This window comes from Arvicanthis niloticus, chromosome 1, assembly GCF_011762505.2.
Source record: "Arvicanthis niloticus isolate mArvNil1 chromosome 1, mArvNil1.pat.X, whole genome shotgun sequence".
Taxonomy (NCBI): domain Eukaryota; kingdom Metazoa; phylum Chordata; class Mammalia; order Rodentia; family Muridae; genus Arvicanthis; species Arvicanthis niloticus.
This window is the reverse complement of record NC_047658.1, coordinates 32,912,064-32,920,309: the sequence shown is the minus strand read 5'-3', so window position 1 is coordinate 32,920,309 and position 8,246 is coordinate 32,912,064. Positions and strand designations below refer to the sequence as shown.

Genomic DNA, 8,246 nt, shown 5'->3' with positions numbered 1-8,246 from the left:
ATAGAAGTTCTATACACCACATCTATTGTCAATGATCCTGTAATTCTAAAGTTTCTCAAGCCTTGTGTTTTTCTAAGTAGGTGGCAGTAAGTGACTACCAGCATGTCCAGACCCCTACTAATGATATAAATTTGGGGAATGTTTTTTGATGAGACAGCTACTAAAGAGGCAAGTCAATATTTCTATATTCATAACCTACAGCATTTTGTTTTCATTTGTCAGGAGATTAGTTATCACATCCCACAGGCACATCTGTAAACAATGGCCCTAAACACCTAAAGATTCTTGACAGTTCTTACCTTCCCAAGCAAGTGACATTTAAGCCTCTAGTTAACCTTGCTACTCTCCTTCCCAAGACTACTACCATAACCACTCCTGCCTAGAAGCTCATAAAACTCTTATCTACAGATATCCAAAAATTTCTCTTTCCCCTCTGTAATATCTTAACTATTATAGATTTATAGTTAAACTGATAAGAACAGATACTACACTTGATCTTAGCCAAAAGGCTGAGAAGCTCGCTGTCTCCTACCAATATTTCAATACCCCCTTTACACTGTTCTACTTCTGGGCACTTTAAGGATAATTTTTAAATGCGTTCAGTCCCCAAAACTGCCCCTCTAAGCTCTGAGAGCTGTCCTGAGACCTCAGGGCTAGTTTCTTGTACAGGACAGGTAATATCTCCCTAACTGTCATGCAAGTCCTTCTTGGGAACTAGTCACATATGTTTTTATATTGAGGCACAATTTATCCTGTTTTTTCAACCTATCTTCCTCCACCCAGCTTTTTTTGTCCTCCTAAGGGTATCACCCAATAGTTATCCACCTGCACTCCAACCTTAACACACAGGGCTTATGACCCCTAATACATTTCAGTCACACCATTTCTAGGTTAGTTTTCCTGGGTAGCACCAAGAGATGTCTCTCCTAACCAAAAGCACTAGTATAGTGATAGGTTTCTTTTATGGTATATACTTTCTTAGGATTGGTAATGAAATATTGTCAATTACAACTTAGACTACATAAGTTGTTTGATCCCACCTCATGAATGTATTGCACAGATTTAGACATCCTAGGTACATAGAATCAGATAACCACCCTGCATCCATTTTTAAAATCACGGTATCTTCTAAGTTCTATGGTGTCCATGTTACATATGTAACAAATTATTCAGGAAATGTGAAAAGATCTAATGAATGGAATTACTAACACTCATTTATCAAGACAGTCATTTAGTTTTACATGAATCAGCTATTGCCTTATGCCACACTGAGAAGAGGAATTTCTTGGGACAAGTCATTCTATACCTTTTTAATAAATAATAATGGATAACTACTCAGATGGGCTCCTGATCCTTTATCTGATAAGCACAGCTCCTTGTCTATGGAACCTCTTATAGCTAACCTCTTTTCCCTATACCTCATTTCTAAGATTGGCTTCCTTTCTCACCCTACAGGTGGGACTACCTTTGTTCACCTCACCTTCTATACAACAGGACTATAAAATGACTAGAAATAACAGATGTATGCTACCAAAATAGTAGACTCCTTGGATATCCTTTCTTTCTACCCTCTGTAGTACTCTCTGACTTGTCTCTAAATCTGACCTCCAATCAAAATGCTTTCTGCAACTGTAGAAACAAAAAGCTCAGCTTCAATATTAGGGCAACCCCAAGTATTTTGACTTTTCCAAGACAAAACAAACCCAGACTGTACTGAAAATCCCTCCTGGGCCAGGTGCCCACATTGTAGTAATAAGTACAATTATTCTTATCTAGGGAATGGCATACAACCTCAAGAATTCTTCCATGAGCTTTTTCCAGATTCAACATTTATGATGCCTGGAGTAAACGATGGAACCAAGGGACTGTGGGACAGATCTTTGCTCATATTTTGAGGGCAGTCTTGGAGGGTGAGGGTTAGTAATATTGTTTAGATGTTTAAAGTAGCATGTCATACTTTTCTAGATAATATAGTAGAGACTACTCAACAATCTGAAAGCATTATACAGTCCAGCCTGTGAAAGCCCCTTCCTTTTTTTGCTTTTCAAAAGAGTGTGTCTCTGTAGACCCCTGACTGTCCTATTCTTAATACACCCCTTGAAAAGGCTACTTTATATGAATCTCTGAGTCTTTGCCACTCCACTCCTTTGGTAGTAACATTGAGCCAGTTGATGGAAATTTATGCTTAACATACCTTTGAAGAGTTGCTAGTGGTGGCTATTCCCCTCACACATGTAACCCTAAACTGTAAATTTCATAACCACAAACAATTTTCTCTTTTTTATTATGGTTAATCCTATAATTTGGGGGGAAATGCCTGATTCTATGATTGTCCAAATTAAAGTAAGCTGTATTTCAGTGAGTTTCGGGATGGCCAGCTGGTTGTTTCCTCTAATTCAGGGTGTGGAGAAGTCTCCACTGGCTTTTTAAAGTTTGTTTTTATAGTGGAGATAAATAAGAGAATAGAGATAAGTTGAGAATATTGATAATTCTTTGTTAAAATGATACAAAGATAAGGGGAAAGATAAAGGCAAGGATTTGCATCTAGATAATGGGGGTTTCAAGGAAAATTTTAGGCTTAGCCCCCTAAAAAGAGCATATGAGATGCAATTTCTGAAAGTGTAGTTCAGTTGTAGCAAAAGACAGCAGAGTTTTGGAGATGCTAGTACCATGAGATGACAAGCGAGGGCAATAGCAGCAGTTGAGTATAAGTGGATGGACTTAGAAGATCAAGGTGTATGCTACAAAGGGCAGAACTGAAGAAGTGACCCAAGGCCATGGAAGAGATCAGAATATCCTGAGTGGATTTACAACATTGGACAGTTAGAGTTTGATTTTGCTTTTGATTGTGACTATGCCCTAATATTTTTCACTTTTGAAGTTAAAAAGTATTTTATAGGAATACACAGTTAAAAGACTGAATTAGAAAAAAAGTTTGAATTTCAAAAGAATTTTGACATTTTAAAGTGACTGAAATTTTAATATGTAAGAATTCATAAAACTTTGAGAATTTTAAAGTTATTTAGATCTAGGCGGTAAATAAAAAATTAGGATTGATGCTTAATAGTCATGTGTCTGTGTGTCAAATTGACAAGGACCGAATTGTACTGTCTTGTTTTATATGCCAATTTGACACAAGCTGGAGTTTTCACAGAGAAAAAAACATCCATTGAAGAAATGCCTCCATGAGAAAAAATTAAGACATGGCACATTTTGGGTGGCACCATGCTTGGGCTATTAGTCCTGGATTCTTTAAGAATGCAAGCCAGAAGAAGCAAGCAAGTAGACACATTCATCCATGGCTTCTGATTCATTTGCTACCTCAGTGTTCCTTCCCTGTGTGAGTTCCCTTGAATGAAAATCATAGTATATGTGATGACACAGTACATTATCAAATACCCTGGAATGAAGTAGTGTAAGTTTAATGCAGTCACTGAGTTGATATCTCCATTTTCATGAAATTTTTTTTCTTCTTTTTAATTGGATATGTTATTCATTTACATTTCACATGTCTAGCAGCCCATTTACTTCTCCTTGGCTCATGTCAGATTCTTACCAACCAGCCACAAAAGCTCTCTGCTTCTCTCCCCCTTTTTTCTTTAACAAGACTGAGACTGTCTTAAGTCATTCTGTAAAGACTGCATTATTTACCCATCATGGAATATGCTTTACAAACCAATGAACTTATGTCTTAGGTTGGTAATGCTCTTTGCAGAATCTTGCCTATCCTTTGCAGGACTTGCCATCCTGTAAAGTTAATAACTATTTCTGGAGGATTGTTGTCAGTTTCAAACATGTATTGCAGACATGTTATATTGCAAAAGACAAGCTTTACCATGATGGGCAGGAATACAAGTATTCTCAGGACAAAATATTTGACACTCTTGAAGCTTGACCAAAATAAAAATACTGACCTCAGGCCAAGGGGAATTTATCACCAGTATCTGCTTCATCTACACCCATCAAAGCACCGTCCTTTTAATTCATAAGCTGACTATGAAAACTTAAAACATCCAGAGTGTTGTTAAATTATGCCAAATACACTGCAAATATCTTTAAACATTTTTCTAATTATAATGACTGACACTGTAAATTTTAAAACTAACATGAATCCAATGGTATTTAGCATGACACTCATGAAGGCTCCTTACTCTTAAACTCTAAAACTCCTTCCAATAATGTGAATAAGATAAAGAGCATCAATCCATTGTTCCAAATATCTATCTAAATATTCTTATATACTCAACACATTAATAAAATTTTTGTTAAGTGGTTAATAATGTAGCTGTTTTAACTTCTTCTGTCAAAACAATTGTAGAACCAATATTGCTGGCAACTAATGTGTTTAAAGCTGTTATTCCAGCAATGATCATGATCACTAACCTCTTGCTACTGCTTAAAGCCTGACTCACTTATTCCAGTACTTGGAAGCTTTTTTCAGAAGACCAAGGTTCTGTAATACTCAGGGCAATATAACATAACCTGATTGATAGACCTCTATAACTAACATGCCAAATTTCAACAAAATTAGAAAGTTTAAAATCAGTTAATCTTACATTAAATAATGTTGAAGAAACAAAAGTAATTTTAACTTGACACTTAGAGCCTTAACAAGTGTACTAACACTTGTTTGAAATCCAGATCCTGTCCCAACATAATCTCTTGCTAACATAGCATCATAGAGAACTGTAGCTAACTTCCAAATATGTCTCTGAAAATGTCCAGAGCCAAACATCCACATGAAGATTGTTATTACCCATATTGGATTGATTTCAATACCGGTACACGGTTGAGTCCAAATAACTTGTCACATTTAAGAAAATTATAAGGGTCATTATAACTTCTCTTTTTGGTTCATTGTTCAACATATCTTAAAACTTGATGGAAGGCAGTTTGTCCCATCAGGGGTAGAGATAAAGAAAGGTGGGTCAGAAATATTTGTCTGCTACAGTTTCATAGTCACCACTCTCAGGCCACTCAGCAAGATCCCAGGTCAGCATCATTCTTTTTATAGGCATCAGCATGTCTCACTCATTGCTCTGGCAGCCACAATGCTCCCTCAGCATCCTGCAGAAAAAATTAAGTATGTCATCAGCTGTCAGTTTGGGGAGAGAACTCTATAATCTTGGCAACAGCTTAGGTAGTTTGGAAATCATAAATAAAATTCATTTATGATAAAAAATGTATAAATGCAAAAAGGAAAAGGGGGCATGGGATAGGGGTTTTCTAAGGGGGGGAATGGGGAAACGGGATGGTATCTGAAGTGTAAATGAAAGATCTAATAAAAAAAAAAGAAAAAAAAATTCATTTATGATGATCTTCTTGGCCCATAACTCAATTAAATGATTAAATGTAAAGTAATTCCAATATTAGAAGCTTTGTTTGTTGAAAAGTAATGTTCTTTTAAGATGAATTATTTAGTGGTTTCATTTGGATCACACAAACACACACACACACACACACACACACACACACACACACAAACACCCAATTTATAACTTCTTAATTGAAGTAGCTTTATACAAGAAAACCAGAAATTCAAACCTTCTCATGTTGAGGTTGTCTATGCAGGAGTTGCTATACTGTTCTTCATGAACAGGTGGAACTCCACTGCATGGAAAACTTGAAACAAGGACCTAATTTCAGTAGAAGCTTAGACATTTGGATCAGCTCAAAGAGATGGGTGCTTGGATGGACCAATTTGATGTAGTTTAAAAAGGCAGAAAATAAGAAACTCTCAAGGTTTTTGTACTGATCTTATTTGGAATTTCCTCATCATTAAATTGTGATTACATTGAGCCTAAATATATATTTACAAACACACATGCACACATACACACGTGTGCATGCGCACACACACGCAAACTCATATATATATATATATATATATATATATATATATATATATATATATATATATATATGACTATATTTTTGACACCAAGTGACTAAATATAATATGCTGAGAGAAAGTTTTCCTTTTTTTAAATTTTTTATTAGATATATTTTACACTTTATATGCCATCCCCTTTCCCCATTTCCCCCCTTAGAAAACCCCTATTCCATGCCCCCTTTTCCTTTTTGCATTTATACATTTTTTTAAAAAATGTTAATCATAGGCTTTATAAGTTTGGTATTTCTCAATCAGAGGTGTAACCCACTACCCAACCTAGATATATCAACTATCTTTGACTGGGGAAATACATGAATGAATGAGAGTCTGTTTTAGCAAACAACACTTGAATCTGCATGACAGGACACAACAAGAATCCCGCAGTTCAATATTTCCTACCTCTTATTATTTTTCTATGCTTACATACCTTTGTTACTATTTCTACTTTATTTATTCCTCTCTATTATATTCCACATTCTCATAAATATTTCACCAATGGCAGAGTGAAAGAGAATTGCAGAAATATGGGTATACAAAAAAGAGACAAAAACTCACTTAAATGCTTACTTAAATGTGCTGAGAAACTTCTTCCTGAATGACATTTCTAGGAGAAGTAAAGGGAAGTCCCAGAAATAGATGTAAAGACATGAACATTAGTGGAAATGAAGGACATAGTTTTCTTTTGAAACATCTAATCCAAAGGTTATTTAGCAAAAATTCTAGACTTGGACTGGTGCCACCTCCAATTAATACTGGGAAACCATGTTTATTTTACTTTCTCTAAATGTCTGATTAACAAGTAATAAACCACGTATTTTTCCATATCACCAATATAATGTTCCCTAGACTGTGTTATCACTACACAGCTTAAAAATTATAGACAAGCCTTAAGAAATTCTTAGCTGTAGCCATGATTAAATCAAATTTTCCTTTTGAGTGAAGAATCTAACACCACCATGACTCTTAAAGTTGGATACCCTTGTTAGTTTCAACATCCCAGCAGGAATAAAGAGACTATTAGTATTCTCCTGCTGTGTATCTCTGAGGTATAATTTTGTCTCCCTGTGTAAAGAATTTTCCTTAACAATTCTGGGAAGAAGAATGTGCCTGGGAATAGAGTCCAACCTTTAAATACTTTCTGTGGGTTGGATAACAGTGTGCATGTGCCTGTTACATACATCTGGACATTCTCACGATGTAAGTAAACTCCACATCTTAATCTCTGTGTATTTTACTCTCAGATCCAGAAGATATTACCTAGGAGTACCTAGGTGTAGCCACCAAAGTCTCGGTCTGTACAAATGAAGACACTTTTCTGTTTCTTCAACCTGAAGTAGTCTTGTTATTTTCTGATTACTAAAAATAGAGATTACCAATTTTTCTTTAAGTTCAAGGTAGATTCGATGTAGAATCAACAGGGAAAGACTTGAATATGTTTGGATGAAAAGCTCTGTCACTTTACTATTAAATGTGTTTGGAGGATGGGAGACCTGAGGAGATATAATATTTTTCTCAGAACTCACAGTCCTACTTCAAGTTTGTAACTACAAGTCTTTGAGATCTCAGTATGAGAGGCATGAACAGGCTTACACAATGGGTTATCTCCACAGTGTTGATGCATAGTTTGGGATCTGTGTTTTTACTTTACTGTGATCTTCATATGGAATGTGATGTGATATTTCTAAGAGGTATATAGTACAGCAGATGCAGGATATGTTTGGCTAGTCTGTATGGGAAATAACTGGTATGCCCTTAGAAATGCTACCTCTATACATGAGCCCTGTCTCTGTTGTGATCTCTTTTCTTCCATACTGTGTGTGTAAAGAATTTTGCTTCCATTGATAAAGACAATAGGTTTTAGAGTTTCCCAATTATGTGGGAGAAGAGAAAAGAATGGTAAGAAAACTAACTTCATGGTCACACGACGTGGTTCATTGATAGGAAAGCTGTCCTAATATGTTAAATACTAGATTTCTGCAGGACTAGAATTGAAAATTGAAGGGGAAAATAAATTCAGTTTGTTTGAGGGAGAATTACCTCTTTTCCCAACCTTTTGACTCTAATACTAAAATAGGTAAAACTTGGATGCTCCTATTCATTTGCCAGAAATTAGAGCTTGGTGATAGATAACTCATTTTCAGTAACAACCAGAAACAAATTGGATTTATTGCTTTGGTTGGATATTAGAAAAATTAGGGTATCATTGGAGTTTAATGCTCTTTCTGTTTATCAAACAAAACCAACCACTCCTCTGTTTTAAATATATATTTTAAATTAAATATTTTTCTTTCTGCTTCTTGCTTTGATTGCTCCCATACCATGTAATAGGAATTTCTAGTTTTGTTTTTATTTT

General features: G+C 35.4%; 1 pseudogene; it reads right to left on the bottom strand.

Moving 5' to 3' along the window:
- Nucleotides 1-414: 414 nt before the first annotated feature.
- Nucleotides 415-521, bottom strand: LOC117700903 (U2 spliceosomal RNA; annotated as a pseudogene).
- Between the last annotated feature and the right edge of the window lie 7,725 nt (nt 522-8,246).